General features: G+C 42.6%; 1 protein-coding gene across 1 annotated transcript in view; it reads left to right on the top strand.

The window, feature by feature from the left end:
• The first annotated feature begins 1,052 nt into the window (after window positions 1–1,052).
• FBXW7 (F-box and WD repeat domain containing 7) overlaps window positions 1,053–22,912 on the top strand; it is a 122,715-nt gene continuing 100,855 nt past the window's right edge. Inside the window, exon 1 of the mRNA XM_079990445.1 lies at window positions 1,053–1,886. The gene's annotated coding sequence lies outside the window, so the exon portion shown is untranslated. The remainder of the gene's footprint in view (window positions 1,887–22,912) is intronic.

Genomic DNA, 22,912 nt, shown 5'->3' with positions numbered 1-22,912 from the left:
TGCATAACATTTGTACTAGCACTGCCAATTCCTCAGGATGTTCTATCTTTTCTTCACACCCTCTTGCAAAAAATTAGTAAGCTTTGAAGTTTCATTAGATTTTGTAATTTTTACAGAGTGATGGGCAGGGAGATACCTCATTATTCAAATGTGGTGAGCTAGTTTCCTCAGGTTAACCAGGCATGTGCTTTGCCACAGTAGTCCAATAAATTTCTTCCATATTATTATTATTATTAAAAAATAGCTGATCATTACATGTGTGTACCTCCGGGCTGCATAGTGCTCGATTACACTTCTACCATACAATGCAAGGCATTGCAAGCCCAGGTGAGCCTCAAGACGGGCAACACGATCACTTCACTTGGAAATTGGGTGGCTAACCGTGGGACCAACACAGATCATCAGCCTTGCATACCCAGAACATATATTTTGTAAGTGTTTGCAAAGTGAAGCACTCTCAGTGGAGTGGGGAGAGGGTAATAGGGGAGAAGCTTTGCCTCGGTGGCCAACTCCCTTCCTTCCGATGTTTTTATATTCACAACAGCCCTGTGAGGTAGCAGAGACTGACAGCTGCTGACGAATCACACAGGGAAGCTTCACAACTGAAGAGGGATTTTGCATCCAGCTCGGAGCCCCGCGACACCAGAGTTAAAGGTGCTGCCTTGCATTGAGCATGTCTCTGCCCTGGCAGCTAAATGCACGAGCCTCGGGACCATCTCGGCAACAGGCCGTCCCTGAGGGTCCCTCACGGTCGCGTTGCCTTCTATCAGCCTACTCCTCTCAAATATCCAGGGCTGGTCCGGCGCCGAATAGGTTAATCTCCCCGCCTCCCCAGCCCAGTTTGCGGCTGCGCAGAGCGAGGCGTCTTCTCCTCCTCGATTCACCCCAGTGTCCCGGACGACACCGTTCCGCAGCATCAGCACCCCGCCCCTAACCAACCCTGCGTAGCAACCCCTCTACGTCATTACTTCGCACCGGGAGGCGGTGGCGGCGGGTGAAGGGGGGGTTGCTGTTGCCAGGCTACGGCTGGTGTCATCTTCCCGCGCCGCCGTCGACGGGCCGTCCCTTTTCCTCCTCCCTCCTCAGCGCTGACTGTGTGCGCTCGCGTGAGGGACAGAAAACAAGCAGCTCCCGAGCGCGACTAGGCAGCCGGACCGTCCCGTGGCTGCGCGCGCGAGCATCTGCCCCTTTCCCCCTCCTGAAACAGAAGCGGCTCCTCGTTTGCCCCGCTCCCTTCTCCTTCTCCTCCTCACACTCCCGCCGCCGCCGCCCTCGGCGGAGCGCCCGGACCCAGCGCGGAGACTCAGTCACCCACATGCCTGGGAGCGGGGCGGGAGCGGCGCTGAGCCTGGCCGTCCGGCTCCGCTTCCGCGCTGCCTCTGCCTGGCTGGGGCCCTAGCAGCGCCCTCGGCGGCAGCGACCCCCGGAAAGAGTGTATGAGAGCCAGAGCCGGGCTGGGGCCGCGGCCCGACCCACTCGCCGCCTCCCCCTCCAAGGCCGGGGGTGGCCGCGCCGGCCCCGGGGGGAAGCGGCGGGCAGCGCTGTGCTGGAGGAGGTGGAGGCGCCGGCGGCTCCATGTGAAGCGACCCCGGGCTCGCTGCTGCTGCTGCTGCTGCTGCTGAGACTGAGGATCCCCCGGAGCCGGCGAGGACCCGTCCTGCACCTTCCAGCTGTGCGCCTCCGAGACCCCCGAGCCGACTCTCCTCCTCCGCGTCGAACTTGCTGCCCAGCCCACACCGGCCCGCCACGCCGCGGGCGAAGAAGCAGCGGTGGTCCCGGCGGCCACGCTCTCCTCTCGGCCCCACGTCTGCTACGGTCACGGCAGGAAACCCAGCCCGGCTCCGCTGATCGACCGACCTCTCTCTCGCTCCACTCTCCCTCCCGAAGTGAGTAACAACCGGTGGGACGGAAGTTGCGGTGGGTTTGTCGCTCCGATCCGCTGCAGCATCCCACCACCGGGCTCGGCGGACGGTGCACGTGGATGCCGACCCTCTCTCCTCCTCCTCCTCCGCTCCTCCCGGTTGGAACAAGGGAAAGGGGGCGGGGAGCGGGAAGGATGGGAAAAGGGAATGGGATGCTTCGGCTGTGCCCCGCGCTGCACTTGGTGGGGTGTGAAGGGCAGCAGCCGCCGCCGCCGCCGCCGCTGCCCCTCGTTTCATATGCGCCTCACGTTGCCGGGCGCTCTGCACGGTCTGCTGCGCTAACTGACCCTCCCTCTTAGCCGTGGCCGAGAAATCTCTCCATCGGGGTCAGGCGGAAACGATGGGTGCATCTCGAGGGGAGCTTTAAATGGCTTTGTTGGGTAGCTTAATGAAAAGAGAAGGGCTGGAGAGAGCCAATCAAGGGACGACTTCGGACATCGTGTTTGCTCCAAGTGTTAAGACTCTTTCTCTCTTTTTCACCCCGTCTCCCGCAGCCCCCCCCCCTTACCAGCCACAAAAAGTAGTTTTGCATACTTTTGGTCCCTCCACCAGGTATATGCCTGTTTTTCTTACAGGGACTTGATGTTGACTACTGTGAGGTACTGGGTGTATCTTCCTGTTTGGATGGTCTGAAGATAAGCAGGGCAAGGGTAGGATTCATTCAGCCTCAATTGGTCTTGAGCACTTGAAAAGTCTGAGATTTGAATACACACTGTACATTTTTAATATGCAATAGCACCTTGCACTGCAAAGATATATCAGAAATTATCTTAAGTTAGTTTTAATGCAGTTTAAATGTGTGTGCTGCCTTAAGTTTATAACTATATACGAGTTACATTTTATTTAAGAAACCCACTCTGTCCATATTTTGAAAATCATCTTGATGTTCAAGAGTACGCTGCATAATTTTCATCTGTCTCTCTCTCTCTGTTTAATAGTAGGAGTTGTACCGGAAGACTCACTATGGTCAACACACGTGCATAAACTTTAGCTCCATATTGTTATCCACCAGTGGGTTGGTGCAAGTATTGGAATGTTTGGCTTGCCATATCTTTCGTTATGTGACTGTTGAATACAGCGCAACATACTTTTGAGTAAACATTCATAGGATTGCATTGTTACAGCATTTATTTGGTACTATTGAAGTCTGTGAGGACTTCAAAATAAACATGGATTGGGTTGATATTCTGAAGTCCTAAATGAGGGGTAGGGAACTTATGGCTCTGCAGATGTTGTTGAACTAAGAACTAACAAATTATATCATCACTAACCATTGGCCATGCTGGCTAAAGTTGATGGGAGTTCTAGCCTTATGGTGTCTGGAGAACAACCAAGGGCCTTCCTGGTAGTGGCGTCCCCCGTGGAACACCCTCCCTTCATATGTCAAGGAGATAAAGAATTACACAACTTTTAGAAGACATCTGAAGGCAGCCCTGTATTGGGAGGCTTTTCTTGCTTGATGTTTTTATTATGTTTTTTGATATGCTGTAATCCGCCCAGAGTGGCTGGGGAAACCAGATGGGCAAGGTATAAATAATCTAATCAACTCCACTAAAAGTAACATTGGGGGGATTTGCATAGACAGTCACCTGCAGAATTGGTTGCACTAGAGTCACCTGATGACATTGGGCCTTATTTGGCCCAATCCTCGCATCATCTCTAGCCAGGCATAGCATGGAACAGAGTCCCCCTTCCCTTCCTTTTGCTCCTGCCTGCATGAGCAGTGGGGCTAAAGATGCAGCATTTCTGTCACAACCTGCTGTGCTGCTTCATGACTAGGGTTAGGATTGGTTTGCTAGTGGAATTTAGTAGAATTTACTTCTGAGTAAACATGATTTGTATTGCTTCGTGCAGTTGCCATTTTTATATCAGAACACAGAACATAAATGGAAATTGATGTGACCATGTTTTAATAATTAGTGTAACTTGCTTTTAAAAATTACTTAGAGTGCTATCCTGTGAAGGAGTTACATCGGTTGCCCATTTTATTCTGGGCCGAATTCAAGATGCTGGTGCTAAGTGACTTGTGACTCGAATAACTGAAGGAATATCTCTCCCATATATCAGAGATGGGGAACTGTGGCCTGCCAAGAATTGCTGGACTACAACTCTCATCATCTCATACCAGCTAGGGCTGATGGGATTTGTAGTCTAATAATATCTTGAGGGTCACAGGTTCTCCACCCCAGCCCTATATCATCCTGCCTATATTCAGAGGATGCCCTTCTCTGCATACCACTGGAGAGGTTTTCCTGCACTGCCACCCCACTTGTGGAATGCCCTCCTCTTGAAAGTGCAGTTGGTGACATCACTTCTATCATTTTGGCACCAAGAACAAACTATGTAAGTCTTGTTACATTCAGTGGAGCTGCTTATTCCCTCATAGTTTGAGTTAGGATTGTAGCCTAAGATTGCAATCCTATCCCCGTTTACAGTGGTGCCCCGCAAGACGAATGCCTCGCAAGACGAAAAGCCCGCTAGACGAAAGGGTTTTCCATTTTTCGAGGCGCTTCGCAAGACGAATTTCCCTATGGGCTTGCTTCGCAAGATGAAAACGTCTTGCGAGTCTTGCTAGTTTTTCCCCTCCCCCCTTTTTCTAAGCCGCTAATAGCGCTAATCTGCTAAGCCGCTAATAGGGATGCTTCGCAAGACGAAAAAACCGCTAGACGAAGAGACTCACGGAACAGATTATTTTCGTCTTGCGAGGCGAGGCACCACTGTATTTGGGAGTAAGCCCAGTTGAATTTAATAGGACTGACTTCTGAGTAGAAATGGTTAGGACTGGGGTGTTAGTGTTTCAGTTAATGGATGGTATGTAACTCTGGTGTGTGGTTTTAATTTGTTTTATTGTTTTAATTTGTTTGCATGGTCCATTGTGTTTTATGTGATATGTATTTTGTTCCCCACACTGGCCTCCATTGAGCTGAAGGGGGCCGGCAACAAGCATTCTTAAGCAGGTGGCGCTGTGGGTTAAAGCCTCAGTGCCTAGGGCTTGCCACTCGAAAGGTTGGCGGTTCGAATCCCTGCGGCGGGGTGCGCTCCCGCTGCTCGGTCCCAGCGCCTGCCAACCTAGCAGTTCGAAAGCACCTCCGGGTGCAAGTAGATAAATAGGGACCGCTTACCAGCGGGAAGGTAAACGTCGTTTCCGTGTGCGGCTCTGGCTCTGGCTCTGGCCAGAGCAGCGATGTCACGCTGGCCATGTGACCCGGAAGTGTCTCCGGACAGCGCTGGCCCCTGGCCTCTTAAGTGAGATGGGCGCACAACCCCAGAGTCTGTCAAGACTGGCCCGTACGGGCAGGGGTACCTTTACCTTTACCTTTTTATTTTGTTCCCCACACTGGCCTCCATTGAGCTGAAGGGGGCCAGCAACAAGCATTCTTAAGAAATAATAAAAATTAAATAAAATTCTGCTCTGAAATAAGTCCCATTGAATTAAACAGGACTTACTTCAAGGCCAGTTTGTATAGATTGCAGCTTTAATGTTAAATGTAACTTCAAAGACAATAACATGAGATCACACACTTTAAAATAATTGTTGTTGATTTGTTTTATGCATTAGGTCTTAGCTCATTTAATGTTTCCACTATTTTTCTTTCTCTTCTTTTTGTGTCTGCAGTTGGCATTGCTTTTTTCATTTACATATCTTCCAATGTGTTTTTCGAATGGAGAACTGTTGTTCACTCGGTTTTTTCCTGTTTTTGATCAAGTATGGTTCATTCTCTATCCATGTCCCTTAACCTCCTAGCCATATTCTTTTCCTTGTCCTCTTGCTGTATCAATCATTTCAATATAGTAAAGCCAGTGAAGTATCACTTTTGAATATTTTCTGCCACTTTTAAAGAGCTACACTAATGCATATGTTTTGCACACTGTCTCACTATGTAATTGTATTGTGCAAACTCTTTGTTTAAAAATAACTACTAGTAAAACAGGTTTCTTAAGTTCTGAGGAAGTGTAGTGGACAGTACAGTTTTAAAGGTGCTAATGCTATACTGGACTTGTACGATTTGTTAGATTTTGTACTCTAGTTCACCTCTTCAAAACATACAATATAACAACCTGGTGGATCATCTCATTCCGTTTATCTGTGTTTTAGTAGCACTTCTGCTGATGTGCTTAACTTCAGTCTTAGATTATGGTGCCAAAAAGCACTTCCCTGAAAGTAAATTCTATTAAAATAAATGACACATCTAAGAGAACATACTTGGTGCATATTTATTTTTGTCCTAGAATTGGTTAGCTCACAGTCTTACACTTTTCTTAGAACATCTTAAGTTAGAAATGGCTTTTGTTCTTTATGGTCTACTTAGGCTAGCATATCCCCTTCTTTTCATTTGTGTCTTTCTGGTATCAAAACCTGTTCATGCCACAAGAAAAAGCTGAGTAAGGTAATGAACCTTTCTTTCAAAAGACTGTTGGTTATAGGCAACTGAATTTTACTTAGAGGAGACTTCATGAAATTAATGGACCTAAGTTAGTCATATTCATTAATTTCAATGAGCCTGCTTTGAATACGACTAATGTGGAATGTAGCCTTTGTCATTTGTGTCATCTTGTGCTCTGCCCATTCATCCTACCTTCTGATATTTGTGGTTGACAAGAAGCCATTGCTACTAGGAGATGGTGATGATGACATGTTTCTACATTCTTTGAGATTTCAAAAGAGCCATTAAATTCTGGCTTTTCCAAGTAATTTCTGTCAGTTCTTTGCCATGCCTTCTCTTTACTGTTTTTTTGCTGCTTCCTTTCTAGATTTTTCCCTCTCAGAAGCTACCTCATCCATTGACTTGCACTTTGTCTTTCATCTTCTTGATTCTGGATTAAGGCTAAGTATGAGTGTTGTCAACCAAACAGTTTCACCCCAGTTACATTTGGGATGGGTTGAGCAATTACCTTCTCAGTATGTTCAAGAAGAGTAGCAGTGTTGGCTTTTTGTGGCAAGAACAAGAGTTCAGTGGTAGCTTGAAGAGTAACGTGTTTATTGTGCCACTTTTTTTTTTTTTTTGCAAGAGCCTACAAAATACACCTGCTACAGCAGCCTTAATTATGGAAGGTAATGTCACACAGCTTAATATTTGGTTAGGCAACTGTCAGAATAGTCTGTTTACAATATAACTATTTGTGGAGAAGTACACAGGTTTCTTCTCGACTTTTCTCCCCTTTTCTCCCCAATCTGACATTCATATTTTGTAAGTGATTGAAGAATGGGGATTGTAACAGGGTACAACCACATTTGCAGCTACCACTCAGTGGTTAAGAGCTGCTTCACAGGTTATAGATTCCACAATGATGTTACTTGAAAGAGCCTCTGAAATGGTTGCCATTTCATATGGCTGATTTTGACTATCCATGTAACTAAAAGCTCAGCTATACGGAGGCAGCTTCACATAGCAAGCAGTTTGTGTGAATAGCTCACCATATAATTTTGGCAACTTTAAGCCCAACATCATAAATAGCAAAAAAAGAGTCACTTGTTTTGGCATGATTAAAACTGCTGGAATCACTTCAGGAATTTGCTATGTAAACTACTTTCTGCATGGATCTGTCCATCTGTTTGTTGTGTTTGAACCCAGATTCATGGCTTGTCTTGTCCAGAGAAACCTTGAGCAGAAAATGAAGAGCAAACCTTAGAGGCAAGGCAAGGCATGAGCCCAGATTTGGAAGTAATGCTGAACCAAACCACAGTTTAGACTTGGGTTGAAGCAGGTCCTGGGAAGGAGGGCAGGAGCAGCTGCTGTCTTTTCTCTGTGAGCCTGCACATTTGCTTATTCACACACTAGGTCAAGGTTTGGCTTATCTTTGCATTAATGGGGTCTACTCTGAGTATGACTTAGCTGGATAACATTCACTATCTTTTAAACTCAATTCACATATCTGTTTGTGTGGTTTATGTGTGTTTTCTGAAGTGACATTCATCTGCTTAAAGTATGAAGCTTTGTAGTTTCTGCTTACTGTTTCTGAATGTCTGCTTCTACAGCAAACAAGGGAGGTGTCCTAAAACAGCCTCACTAATATGCAGATATGTTTATAAACACTGCCTATCCTGAATGTTGAACAATGTAGGAGTTGTATAGCTAAAGTAATATGTAATCATGTAATTAAAGGCTGCATTATATCACATATGCATAAATGGGGCAAAATGAGGTTGTCTAGCTGGCTGTCTATCCCATTTCAAAAACTTTCTATAGAGTGCTTAGCTTTACAACATTGTTCTGCTTTTTAAACTTGCATTGTTGAAGACATAATAGATTCTAGGAGTTCAGGTTTTCGATGAGACCATTCTTCTAGCGTCTGAATTGAGACAGGTATAAGCAGTAAGTATATTACTGTACTTTTGTAGACCAGAGACTCCAGGTAGAAGAGATTCAGGTAGTCTTTTCAATTGTTTAGGCTTGGAAATCTTGCCTTCAGAGTCTTTAAGGAATGAATTCTACAGCATTAATTTTGTTCCTCTGTCAAGGTTTCATATTGATTTGCTGTTGACAGATCCCTTTCACCATTCCTTTTTGTGGTATGGTTCATGTTCTCATTTTGTGATACTTCAGGTTGCAGTGCGAGAAAAGGAGCTGTGAAGAAGGATCCTAACCACTCTCAGTTCTGCTGCTCAGCCATACAGTAGCCTTTAGATCTTGGTAGGAGTATCAGGAAGAAAAGCCCCTTTCAGCTGCATTCTTAATGCAGGCAGAATATTTGGAAACCTTAGCTGACTTCAGAGTCTCTTATAAAGTAGTGATATATATTGAATGGATATGTAGCAGGAGAGTAAAATGCTCTTCTTTGTCTCTGGTTAAAACCCTTTAAAAAAATATTCCCCTCCCCTGTAAATTTGCTGAGTATACTTGTATGTAGTAAATTCCTAAACAGAAGTGATACTGAAAGTAGTACTAGACATAAAGTAGCAAAAGGGAGATAACTAAATTTTTAGAAAAGTAAACAACAGCCATCATAGAACTCGATGAGTGGCAATATAATGGTAGATGGCATTAATCTGTGATAAATGTACTAATGGAAAACCTAATTGAAAACATTGTATTTGGATAAAGTTTTGGTTTCTAAAATAATTGTTCCAACTTAAGAATAATTTTGAGATAATGTGGGAAGTTCTTTGAAAACAACTACTTAGCTTTCTTGATCAATGAAAATATCATTATTGTCGCGCAGTAAAGGATTTGTAGGAGATGAGGTGATGGATTACACTACCCAAGTATGTGTTTTGATTTCATGGAGTTTCTTGGAGATCCTTGGAAGCTTAGCATCTCTTCCTTAATGAGAAGTTCAAGAATGGTGAGCAATCTTGTGATCTAGGACTGCAGCCCCAAGCACATGTACCACTGAAACCAGTAGGGCTTGCTTCTGAGGGATGCTGAGGACTGCACTTCATGTAATCAAATATTACAGGGGTAACTAAGCAAAGTCAGGTTGTTTTCAAAGTCTTCACTACATGGTTGTGGGGTGTACAAGTTTTAATTTTTTAATGGAACATTTCCGATTTCATAAATTCATAGAATCATAGAATTGTAAAGCTGGAAGCTACCCTGAGGGTCATCTAGTCCAACCCCCTGCAGTGCAGGATTCTTGACTAAATCATACCTGGCAGATGACCCACCCAACCTCTGCTTTAAAGCTCCAATGAAGTTCTTGTAGAAGTCTGTTCCTCTGTCAAACAACTCTTACTGTCAGAAAGTTCCTTCTGATGTTTAGACAGAATCTCTTTTCTTGTAACTTGAATGTATTGGTCTGGGTGCCACCCTCCAGAGCAGGACTAAACAAGCTTGCTCTATCCTCCATGCGACAGCCCTTTAGCTATTTGAAGATGGGTATCCTACCTCCTTTACCAGGCTAAACATACTCAACTCCCCAACCATTCCACATCAAACTTGGTTTACAGACCCTTTATTATCTTGGTCATACTCTACTTGTTAATATCCTTCTTAAATTGTGGCGCCCAGAACTGGACGCAGTTCTCCAGTTGTGGTCTTTCCAAGGCAGAATAGAGCTGTACTATGACTTCCCTTGATTGGGACATTATACTATACTGTTGATGCAGCCTAGAATAGCGTTAGCTTTAGTAACAAAGAAAGGATGCAAGTTTTAAATAAATATCAGCTAAGGTTGGCATTTTCAATATTTTTAGCTTTGGTTACTAAGTACAAGTTAAATAAACAGGCTTAATTGGATTACTCTAGGGCATCAAACATTTTTAAAAATCCAAACAAAATTTTTTGATACAAATTACCCTAATCCAAGCTTTCCAGCAAACCTACGTCACTGCCTCATTGTACAGTTGTTCTTATATTACAGCTCATTGTGAGAAAAGTTTTATGGGTAACAATGGTTTCACTACTGCTCCTTAGGCTTATTCCAAAAACAGGGATGGGGAACCCATGGACTTCTTTGTTGGACTCCTATTCCTATCAGTCCTGGCATGCACATTGATCAGGGATCATGGCAGGGGGAAGCCAGCAACTCATGGGAGGCCACATGTAACCCCCAATGCTTTCCTAGAGCAAAAACGTGAAACACCTTTAAATGGCATGATTTGAAACCAAATTTATTGGTCACAATCCATTCCAGAGCTAGTTACACTTAAGTATACTGACTTAAGTGGGCTTTTGTGTTAGATTGTAGCCCCAGTCTGGCTCTGTGCAGAAGTCTGGGGTTAAGTAGAGAGCTTGACCTCTTATGTGTAATAATGATGAAATTTGGTGTGCCATTTTTTTAGTCTACTTGTGAAATATTAAGGCCTTTTCTGTTATGTGACCTAAGATAGGTGTTTTCTACAGCTAATAGTTTGTTTTCTTTTTATGCTTACTAATTATCGTTCTGTATTTCCTGATGAGATTGAATCTCTTCCATTTCTCAAGACTTAATGAGGAGGTATTGAATATGTTACAAAGCGATGAAATACAGCTGTGGTGTTTCTGCATATTCATTGTTACGGTCTAAACCTTCTTTTGCAATCACTCTGTGCTACTTACCCAGTTACATGGACCATTTGTCTAGCCTGATGTAACTACTCTTCAGTTAAATCTCAGGGAGATTTAAAAAATATTTTAGCTCTAAAAACTGTATCCATATGTTGTTCTTTACTTTGCTATTCACCCAACCGCAATGTGTGAAGCCCTAGGTGTTGTCCTGCGTTCAGAAAACTCTTCCTAATCAATGTGTGGGAAGGAGGATCCCACTTTCTCTGCCCCAGGTGTCCTTGTATTTGCTTTTGACATCTGCTTTTGAGTGAATTTCTACAAATATATCCCTGAAAATACACAGAGGGAAATACGTGCCATTTAGACGTTGTCAGACTTGTGGAGACCAAGTGTGGTGCAGACATGATTCACTACTCACTATGTGTTTCAAAAACAGTTTTATCCTGTTTCCTGAGTGTGTGGATAAGTCTCTTCTACTTTTTATTATTATTTAGCCTGTGTGTATTTGTGGCATGCTTAGTGGCTTACTTCTGTTCTTTTTACAGCTCAGGACAATGTGAGGCACTTGTTTCTCACTCTGCCATTACTTTTACAGGTATTCAAGATTTATTTTTAGCTATGTATTTTCTTTAACGTTTCCTCTTGCCTTTATAGAAGGCAAGACAAATTGTATTTATAGGCCATTTCCCCCCTCCTTTTTTCAGAAAAGGGAAAATCCAGAGCTGTCCAAGCACTTCGCTGGAGGGAAAAATATAGCCAAGACTGCTTTTAGAGCAAAGCTGGAAGCATGCCAAGAACAGCATATGCAGTGAGATGGGAAAGGCCTGGAAGCAAAAGTTGCCTCTTTGGGGGTAAAAAAAGGCCCAGAAACTACTACTATTTAAAGTGAAACTAAGTTGGAGAATTTATCTTTGATTAAGGTTTGAATTGTAGTTGAAGTGGATGGCAAGAGACTTAGTATTGTGGGTATGAAAGTGTGAATAAGCAGGAAATTGGTGTAAATTAGAACTAATTTGCTTTAGTTTGTGTTCATATGACTTTTTGTTGTTGAAAAAACAGCATTTAAAAAAGGAATGCATTTGTTACTTTTGCATCCTTGTATTCTTTCAAAGCTGCAACTAGTATTTTAGTTGCATAAGTGTGTGAGGTACCTTATGCTGAGAGTAGTGTCTTGCACAAAGCCAGCTGCTAAACTTCAGGAGTTTAAAAATACAGTACCTTATAGGAAGCATCCCTGAGTGGTCATCTAAACCTGGATTTCTACTGGATCTGCTTACTGCTTGGATGTTGCAGGAATGGTATCCTCTGTGTTGTAGTGCTATTCTTTGTAGTCAGTTAAAAAAAAAAAAAAAAAAAAAAGCTCAGTTGTTCACAAACTGCCATTTAAATGGCTAATTTAATTATTATTCAATTTCTGGTATAGAAGTATGGCATTTCTGTGAAGTATTAAACAGGTGGCTGAACTCTTGTCAATAAAACAAATCCAGCATTTTAGTAGTGTTAATGTTCTTGCAGTCCAAACTTCAACGTATTATCTATAGCTTCGCCGTCAGAACTCTTATTGAAATTCATGTGGTGTGTCCAGCATTTGCTTCCTGTTGCTGTACGTTCATGTAAACTCCATTCTGGTGTACAGTGGTACCTCGGGTTAAGTACTTAATTCGTTCCGGAGGTTGGTTCTTAACCTGAAACTGTTCTTAACCTGAAGCACCACTTTAGCTAATGGGGCCTCCTGCTGCTGCCATGCCGCCGGAGCACAATTTCTGTTCTCATCCTGAAGCAAAGTTCTTAACCCGAGGTACTATTTCTGGGTTAGCGGAGTCTGTAACCTGAAGCGTATGTAACCTGAAGCCTATGTAACTTGAGGTACCACTTTATCTGAAATTCTGACTGTCCTCCTATGCAATGAAACTACTTGATAACTTCTGTAGGGGATAGCCAAGTTAGTCTGTTGCAATAGAAACAGTCTTCTGGCACCTTAAAAGTTTTTTGTGTCAAGCTTTTGTGGACCAAGAGTCCATTTTGTGGACCAAGAGTCAATTTCATTAGATGAATGAAACAGTCATGCTAGTGGGCAGGTATCCTGTGAACAAAAAGATGAAACGTCTCACTATGACACAAATATGACATTAAAATTAATAATGCTCAGGAACCATAGGGAGAGAATTTCAGTCTTGCATAATAAATATTAATTTTTGCCATATTCCAACAGAAAAGGTTCAGAGGGAAAATTGACATCCAAACAAACTCTGGAAATGACTAGTACACTCCCAAACATAATTGTCTCTGTTTTAAGTATGTGTACAGGATTCAATCACCAGTAGCTTACAGGCATGTTTGATATTCACACTGATTAGGCCTTGTATTATTGAATGTTGTGTATTAATTTGTGAACTGCTGCATATTGCTATGATACACCTAATGCTGTTTCTCTTGAATTGTTTGATCTTCCTTTTGTTATTTATTTTGGAGGAATCTGTCCCCCCTTGCACTCTGGGTATGCATCATTCTTAAGTGACTCCTGTTCATCTGATGAGTTTCCAAAAGTTCATGCCATTAAAAAGAAATTTTCTCATTACGTTGCCCTTTGACTATTTAAGGCAGCAGTCATATACTCACATACCTGGGAGACAGTGCCATTGAACTCAGTGGGACTTAGAAACTCAAAAACATAACAGAAGAAGGGAAAGAATAGCCTGAAGTGGAGGTTAGCCTCAGTCTTATAATTCTAAACAATCTGAATGTGTAGCATCTGAATTAGTAATTGAGTGATACACATACATGTACGAAAGAACCCACAGTCTGCACCTATGTTTATGTCTTGGTGCTCAGTTTTGTTCCTACTCATTTAGAAATAAATTCAGTGGGACTTGATCCCTCTTAAATGTGCATTGGACTGTGGCCTTTGTAGATCAGTTGAATCTACAGTGCAGCAAGTAACGTGATGGTTTAGACCATTTAGCTCTTCCTCTTGGTTTGTATTATTTCGTAACATTCCATGCATGCTCCTATATTTTTCTCTCTCCCAGGCCCTGCTACATCCTGTTATTCCCCATTAATTTTCTAGATTCTGCATACTGATTTTTTCACACATCCCTCTTATTTTTCTGTCACCTCTGCACCGCCCCAATCAACCAATAATTGATTATCAGTGTATTTGCATTGTGATGTATGCCTGCATAACGATTGTGAGGTTGGGAGGATAGCCTTACTATCCTGTTTGATAATAGCTTCCAGAGGGGAGCAAAAACAACACAAAGTCTTTTACCACCTTAAAAGACTAGCAGATTTATTATGGCATACCCTTTTGAGGACTAGGCTACATGTTAGTTACATTCTGGGGAGAGCTCTTAATCCCGAGCTTAATCTTAATTCTGGTTAGTGCTTTGGTTCTTTTATAGATGACCAATGGACCATGGACTGAGGAAAATATGCATAAGGAAAGTGCATAAGATCTAGGGGGAGTGGCTTTCAAAGGGTAGTTAGAAATGCATTAAAATAGAGGGTATCCTATTGGCTTATATTGTCAGTCAACAAATACAGGATGGGCAAAATCCACAAAGCTGCCAGTGTTAAACTTAACTGGAATGAAGCAAGTTGACTCCTACCTCTTGGCCCAGTAAACAGACACCCACAACTTGGTCAGGCAGCATCATGGGTGCTGGTAGTGCGTCCTTTATCAAACGCTTTCTCCTTTTTTAGAGTCATGTAATTTTATTTACTCTGTTTCAAAAGTATACGTTGTTACTGTTGGCTTTATTGACAGCTTTTGCATTTTAGCTGTGCCTTAACCTGGCTTTCTGTTACATGAACATGGAATTATTAAATGCAACTAGTGTGTTCAACCTATATGAAAATCAAAATACTAAGCCTTGAACTTGTTTTAAGAGACGTTTCTAGAGTTTGTGGGAAAGCCAGAAATATTGCAGTTAGATGCATTCTCTGAGGCTTCTGATGTTTCATAGACTAACAAAAGGTTGCTTTATTAGTAGCTTTAATGAACAAATCGCTTTATTGGCTTAGACATACTGGTAGCTTTGTCGGTCCAAACAGCTATGAGTTCTTGTTTCAATTCACCATTGTGCTCAAGTAGTGAAGTGATAGCCATTGACCTTCTACTAAAGCACAATAAAAAGTTTTTTTGTGAAGAGGAAAAGTGCGCAAGGAGAACTGCAACACAATTCTTGGACTCCAGCTCAGCAACTTAAAAATAAAGTCTTCATAGCTCCTGTGTTCAGACAGACTCTTGTTTGGTTCCCAGCACATATACCTAAAAACACAACATTGACTCTTGAAAAGATGCCTTTCAGTGGACCAACTTGAAAGGTAGCGTAGCCTTTATCTTGATATTTCATCCACACAACGTTGTACTCTTGGATTCACAGTGCTTAGCTTACAAAACAAAATGAAACGGACTTCTGATAATAGAGTTGTTGTATTAAGTGAGTGTCTTTATCTTTTTTGTTAGTACTGGATGATTTGTCTGAATAAATTATAATTATAATTGGAAATTAAGATGAAACTTCAGTGAAACTTCCTGTCCATTTTTTTTTTTAAAAAAGATTGCATCCCTACCACTGTTTAAGTGCCTAATGGGTAGTTTAAGGATTAGCATTGGGGTGCTTTTTCGTCAAACTATGTTGACTGCTGTCTCGGTAATGTCTATATTAGAGGGGGAAATAGCTTCACACTCAAAGGGAGAAAAATGAAAAATTGCTGAAAATTAAAAGGGGTTACAGTTGTACTTAGCTTTTAAAATTTTTGTCAGTTTATGCAAATACATGTAGCTCATCCTGGTAGAGAAGATTATGTAGTGCTTTGTGGGTCTAAATGCCACATCTATGTGTGGGTGAGGAAGGTGGCAAAATGTGCATTCTGGGGGCAGGAAAGGGACTTGCTCTTGATTAAACCCCTCCTGTTCCTGTGAAAAATAAGGGTGCGGGCATCCAGATACTTCTGGATCCAAAGAGTTTTCTCCCGCAGCTCACGCTGCTTGGTGTCAGGCAGAGGCTGTGTTCACACAAAAAGCTTAAACCGTGGTTCAACCAACCACTAGTTGTCTCTCAAATTAGTAAACAAGCAAAAGCATGGCTTGTTTTCAAATTGCTTTTGCCTTGTGCCTTTGTAGCTTGACAAGCATTTGGAATGGGGTGGACAAATAAACTATGGTTAAGCGCGTTAGAAAGTCAAAGCCAAACTATGGCTTCACATCATTGTCAGAAAACAAACCATTATTAGTTTGCTGGGCTGCATCAGGGTGTTCAGGCAAGCCATGTATTGATTAAACAATCCATGGCTTAACCTTTTGAGTGAACTAGGCTGGACAAATTCAGTGATATTAAATTATGGATAGAGAATGGCCTGCTTTTCTTCTTCTTCCCCATTGATTATGTCTTTGCCATGTTTCAGCTGAGCTGTGCCTCTAAAGTGAATAATGGTGTTCGGTGGGTTAGAAAGGAGGAAGCACAGTTATGCTGCTTCTCTTTTGCTAAGGGCAGACTCCTATAGTCCCTTTGGGCTGAGTGCTCAGCCAATCTCTTATTCTGAGTTCAGTAGCAGAGCTTGATTTGAGAAGCAGCAGGAAAATGAGATCCCCCCCCCCATCTCATTTATTCCTTCCACCAGTGGCAGTATTTATATTCAAACAGTTTAGATTACAACATTATTCAGTAAACTTGAGTTCATGAATTGAAAAAAAAAAATTATTTTAGTAGTTGTATTCAGAATACTCCAGCATAAGTGGGTAATAGTCTATAGTTTTGGTCTTTTCAGATTGTTTTCTTTTGGTTTTACCAAGATCATTGGTTCAATTGTACTTATACGCAAAGCGTGTATAAATTGCCCATTAAACAGCAAGTGTAAAATCTGCTTCTGGATTAAATACCAGGTTATTAATCCTAACCATTGTATTTTAGTCAAATAAGATTTCAGACTGGGCAGCCTGGAAGATAATCTGATCCTAAGCTTTATCAATCAAAACCTTAAACTTGGCCTAGTCTAGTATATAGGCAGCCAATTTTATTCTTTATGCAGGGGAAGATACATGCTGACTATAGGCCACCCTGCAAAATAACCTGGTGACTGCATTTTGCACTAATTGCAACTTCCAGGCAAACCTTAAGGACAGACCAATAGAGACTGCGTTTCAGTAATCTAGACTTGAGATGTACCAGCTATGTTAGGCAGGGGTCGCCAACCTAAGGCCCATGGGCTGGTAGGGGCCCACGAGGCTTGTCTAACTGGCCCATGGCGACCCCTGCCACACCACCTCTGCTCTTACTGGTGTGGCACGGGGACTGACTTCCGGGTTGATGGCGTTTGTGCACATGTACATGGGTGTTCCTCCAACCTGGATGTGTGCCAGAAATAGCGTGTGCACACACGTGCGGGATGGAGAAGCACACGTTTGCATGTGCACACACTATTTCCAGAGCACTTCCGGGCGCTCCTCCAACCCGGAAGAGTGCATGTGCGCACACGCTCTGGACTGTCCTCCGACGGACAGAGCTTTGACCGGCCCATCCTTCGATAAGATTGCCGACCTCTGATGTAAGGAGATTGCAAGTAATACCCTGATTTGTAGTCTCTGCAAACCATGTTTTGCTTCACTTTTGTCTGCCCCACACCTGACGTCATTTCTGAAATCAGATGTATGGCAGCTGGGTTAAGCTTAGCAAAAGTAGTATCCTAACAAAAAGAGGTTCCCTACAACCCAGAATGACTCCACTGAACTCAAGGATGCAGTGGAGACAGCAAAGTAAGCCTTTTTTGCCACAACTATTGCCATGCATGGGGTGTGATTATGTGCTCTAAGTGATGCTTGTTTGACCTTCTAGTGGGTTTTATATCGCCTAGGGAGCAGGTGACGCTGTAGTTTGAATCCATGCGATGGGGTGAGTTCCCGTTGCTCTGTCCCAACTTCTGCCAACCTAGAAGTTCGAAAGCACACCAGTGCAAGTAGATAAATAAGTACCGCTGTGGCAGGAAGGTAAACAGCATTTCCATGCATTCTGGCATCTGTCACTGTGTTCCGTTGTGCCAGAAGCGGTTTAGTCATGCTGGCCACATGACTCAGAAAGCTATCTGAACAAACACCAGCTCCCTCAGCCTGAAGCGAAATGAGCGGTGCACCCCATAGTCGCCTTTGACTGGACTTAACCATCCAGGGGTCTTTTTCCTTACCTTTTACCTTTATATCACCTGCACTCTAGCCATTGTCCAACCTGTTCCATTACCTGGAGCTCAAGGATGCAAAGGCTTAGACTGGGCTCCACTACAGCAGAGAGGGCACTAAGAAGTGATTGTGATTGTGGCCTTATGCATTCTATAACAAGTTGTGGCGCCTCATACAGTCAGTCCAGATCTCACCAGGAAGCGGCCTGGCCATGGCAAAGGGGTTGTACCAACTCCCATCTATATGCAGGCCTTCATATGCCACTTGGAGCAAAGACCAGATCCGGAGTATACCCTGCCCTATGTGTTGGGCCAGTAGCTACTTGAGACAGTGTCATTGTTGCCATGGAGACCATGAAGTCTTGATCAGTGAGTTATGGACTTCTCTTGCATGCAAAGACTGTTACAAGTGTGTACTCAAATGTACGCAGCCAGCATTCGTGTGTTCATATACACAATGCTGAGTGGTTTAGGATCTTTTGCTGGAGTGATGACATGCGCTTGTTATGGATATGTGTTAACCCTCAATCTTATGCCCACGAGAAGTTATGACACAAAGAAATAAACAAAGTTTGGTTTATTATATGACATAGGAGTGACAGAATATAAAGAATGCTGCTTTTGACAGCAAAGTTACAGTCTAAGCAGGTAGCAAATTACAATACACACACACTAGAAGGGGGTGGGAGAGAAAAGTATACCTGTTGTTAAGGGAAAGCAGAAGTGTGTTGTGTCCCAGGGAGCGCTGTATAAGTTCTGTCCTGTTGGAACTGTGAGAGCTCACTAGCCTTTGAATCTAATGGTTTTTTTAAAATACATTTTTGCAGAGGCATCCCAGTGGAGAGGTGAGGGGGCTGTGAACCAAGTGATTCCTACAATTTCCATGATCCCTTCCAGATTTTCCTGCCTATTTGTCACCTTGCTCATCTTTGGTGATCCTGTTCCTGTTTGCTTAACAAAAGAGTGAAAGACTTCTGATAGTGAGAAATTATCTGAACCTAGGCATCTCTGTCTGAGATCTGCCTTTAAATCACCTTAACATTGTGTGGATGGATCCCACTGAGGAGCTGAGTATCTTGTATTTAGCAATTCTATTTTTGCATGTGTTAATCTTCAAGTCAGATGTGTGTGAATTTCAGATAATCCTGGATGCCTTTCAGGATGCTGGAGTAAGGCTTGTGTCAGGTTACCATGGAGTTCATCATGTCATATTAGTTATGTCAATTTTATATTTATGCCATGATCTACACAGATAAACCATTTCCTAAATTCAGATTAACACACAGCTCCTCACAAGACAAGCCCTGGTGGATTGAGCGGATGAGACCAATAGTGGATCTAACAGTCAAGAAGGCGGTATCTGAGGGAATCCACCTGGGAAGGTAGCCCATCTAGGAGAAGGACAATTCTGGTCCTAAACCTCCACTGCCTTGCAGGATGTCTTCAGGAGAAGAAAAGGCTAAGGAGTAAACCCCACACAGATCAAGCAGAGTCCCTGACGGTTGGATAGCACCTTGCACACCTCCTTCTGGCAACTCCTGCAGCCAAGCTGGTGCCAAATGTATTGCTCTGCTTTCCTTTGGACCACATCAGCAAGGCTGAGAGGGCAGTCTTGTCGTCTGGGCAGTCCAGGCCCTCCATACACACTGCCCAGGCTTGCGTCCCAGGGAGGTCACTTTGGTGCTGTTAACGCAGTGGTCTGACTTCACTTCCAGAGGCTCACTCCATTGTCTTTGAGACAGACAGATGCCAACAACCCTTACAATGTATGATGTAGACCTATCTAAGAGATCTTTCATATTGTAGAAATGAGAATTAATGTTCCTGTTCTCCCACACCACCTCATATGAGCCTATTGGAAAGAAAGCTGCTTTTGCTATCCATAATGTTATAGTACCTAAAACAATCAAGGATTCAGAAACCTATTCCAACTATTTCAAGTTGCCTTCCAGCTTTTCCATAGGTGTTTCCAGTTCTCATATGACAGGGAGTTATGGTTAGCTGTGGTTTCCTCGTTTGTTTCGTTTTTGTGCAGCGAAGAGTGAAGCAACAGCAAAGGGTCTTCATGTGGGTACGTGCAGTTCGTGCACATACTGACTTAGTAAGGGACACGGGTGGCGCTGTGGTCTAAGCTACTGAGCTGCTTGGGCTTGCCAATTGGAAGGTTGGTAGTTCAAATCTCTGTGACAGGTTGAACTCCCATTGCTGTGTCCCAGCTTCTGAAAGCAAACCAGTGCAAGTAGATAAATAGGTACTGCTGCGGCAGGAAGGTAAATGGTATTTCCATGCATTCTGGCACTCGTCACAGTCCTCCGTGCACCAGTAGTAGTTTAGTCATGCTGGCCACATGACCTGGAAAGCTGTCTGTGGACAAACGGCGGCTCCCTTGGCCTGAAAAACGAGGGGAGCGCTGCACCCCATAGTCACCTTTGACTGGACTTAACGATCCAGGAGTCCTTTACCTTACCTTTACCTTAAGTCAGGATCCAATCATGTGAACGCATCCAGTATGTGTAAATGGCCTTTCAAAAAACTGAATTATTGTTTAGAACTTTGTTCAAGTTAAGACACTTTCTTGAAATATCTAGCTAGGTATTATAGATAAATCTGCATGTGTCATTGAAGTTCTTCTGTATATTGGAATTCTTCCATGATTACATCTACCTAAACAGTCACTTTGTTTACTTACTGGATGATTGCCCTATATGTGGTCTGTCACTGGCTCCATTTTTATGCATCCTGAGAATCAATAGTACATTAAGGAAACTGACATGAGATGAGTGGGGGAGCACATAAATAATGAATAACAACCTTTACTGCTAGTGTTTCATTCCTGTTAAGGGCAGTACAAGTTTCCCTGAATTATCTATGCATTTCATACCACATGCTAATTCGAAATGATTATATCCGCCTTTAACTAATTATAATCAAAAGCTGTTTCTTTGTTTGACTATATCAAATTCCCTACTATAAGAAAAATAAAGCTTAAATTAGATCTATTGTGATCAAAATGAGAGCATTGTTCTATGCTGCTCACTATTTTGAGTAAGGGGTAATTTCCAGGTCAGTTTCCTTGGAAGGGAGAGGATTCTGACACTTAAATGTTTCTGTAATAACTTAAAAATATGCAGGATGATCAGGTGGGCACACAAGCAGACCCATACCAATCCCAAGGCAACGGCAGCAGCTCTGAGATCCAAAAACATAGAACTGCTTTAGTCTTCTCTGGCCAAAAAAAAATTAGTCCTTTAGGACCCCACCCTGTATGGACTTCAGATATCTTCCACTCTGTGGGTGAGGGGAAACAAGCTATACTGATGGGGCAATAGTGGTAATTGTGATGAATAACAGATGCTTCTTTAAACGAGCAGTCTATCTAAAACTTTGTAAAAGATGGCTATTTGTTTGCTTGGCACAACAGTATGGCATAGCTGTAATCATCTTTATTAGAACTCTGCCTCTTGAGATTCATTGAAAGGGAGATGGAGGAGGAGCAGAAGGAGGACAGGAAGTCTTACTTGGTTCTGTGAGATGTTTCATCTTGAGATGCAATTTTATACTAGGAAAGACATTGGGAAATTATTAGGGTAAGGTTGCTCGGTGCACTCTAATACTGTATGTATTAATTTTTTTTCATCCTGTGATTCCCTATCTTGCATATTGGTGGCAAGCAAACATACATCAGCAATAACACTTCCTTTATGAGCTCAGAAATGTGACTAGGCAAGACGGCAGCTGATTTTTAGAAGTTGGCTCATTTCAGGCCGTCTGAGAGATTTCACCTGATATTACTTTACATTTTCCCTATAATGTTTTTTTCCTGATGAATAGCTGTGTAGAATCAGCGCAGGAAGAGCAAAGTCCTTTGCAATACCAGCTCAATTGCATCTGCAGATGAGGATTTAAAATTCTATGCAGCAGACAGTACCTCCAGCAGGCGAGTAAAAGGTTACTGCATTATTTGCTTGTTTGCATGCAGAGTCTTTCTCCACAAAGGCTTTTTATTCAATTTGCATTGGTTGCTTGAATTTTAATATTACTGGAAAATGATTTAATAGAAATGTGAATATCGAAAGGGCAGAACAAGGTTGAAGGAAGAGGCAGTACTGTCTCAATATAGCTGTAAACCAGGGCTGGAGGAAGAGGGGAGGAGACAGAGCAAATATAGCTTTTGATGCAGAGCAAAAACAAGAAGTTTTGCTTGAATATGTGCACTTAAGCTGCTGTCATGCCACTTGCTTTTTCTTAACCATTTGATAAAAGGGATTTTATAGACAACTGCTGATAGCTCTATCAATGTAAGTGACAATTATTTCAAGGCAGATTATCCTGTAATCAGGTTGAGCATCTGTGTTAACGTGAGCTCTCTCTCTCTTTTCAAATACTCTAGTGCATGCTGCAGTAAGACAGATAAATGCACTGCTTTTAATAGCTGAAAGACCAGCATGTCATCTACTGATATATAGCACTTGCAATTAGTACTGCTTTGGAAGCATCTGCAAGCTTTTTATGTTTTATATTTGTTTGGGGTTTTTTTGTTTGTTTTTTACATTGAGGATCAATTAAACAAGGGAAATTAGAAATACAGCAGTGTTATTGAGGAAAAGTTATTTTATTTAAATATTGAAACATTAACTTTGGGAGACAAAGACAAGGCAAATGATTTTATTTAGTTCCTTTCCCCCCCCATAACCCCCACTTGTCTGAATCAATTTGCAAACTTTCCCCCTCTGAGGTAGCTATCCAATAAGTTAATTCCATGTTTCCTTTACTAAAACCCTTTGCCTGTTATGTTTTCCATTGCTTTGGCTCTGTTTTTAGCTGAAATTTGTTCCCCGTTCTGTTACTTGTTGGGTTGGTAAGTATAAGTTTGTAATGGTGTTAGCCTTT

Source organism: Podarcis cretensis (genome assembly GCF_951804945.1).
Source record: "Podarcis cretensis genome assembly, chromosome: 9".
Classification (NCBI taxonomy): Eukaryota; Metazoa; Chordata; class Lepidosauria; order Squamata; family Lacertidae; genus Podarcis; species Podarcis cretensis.
The sequence above is the reverse complement of the archived record's forward strand: the minus strand, read 5'-3'. Positions and strand labels throughout refer to the sequence as shown.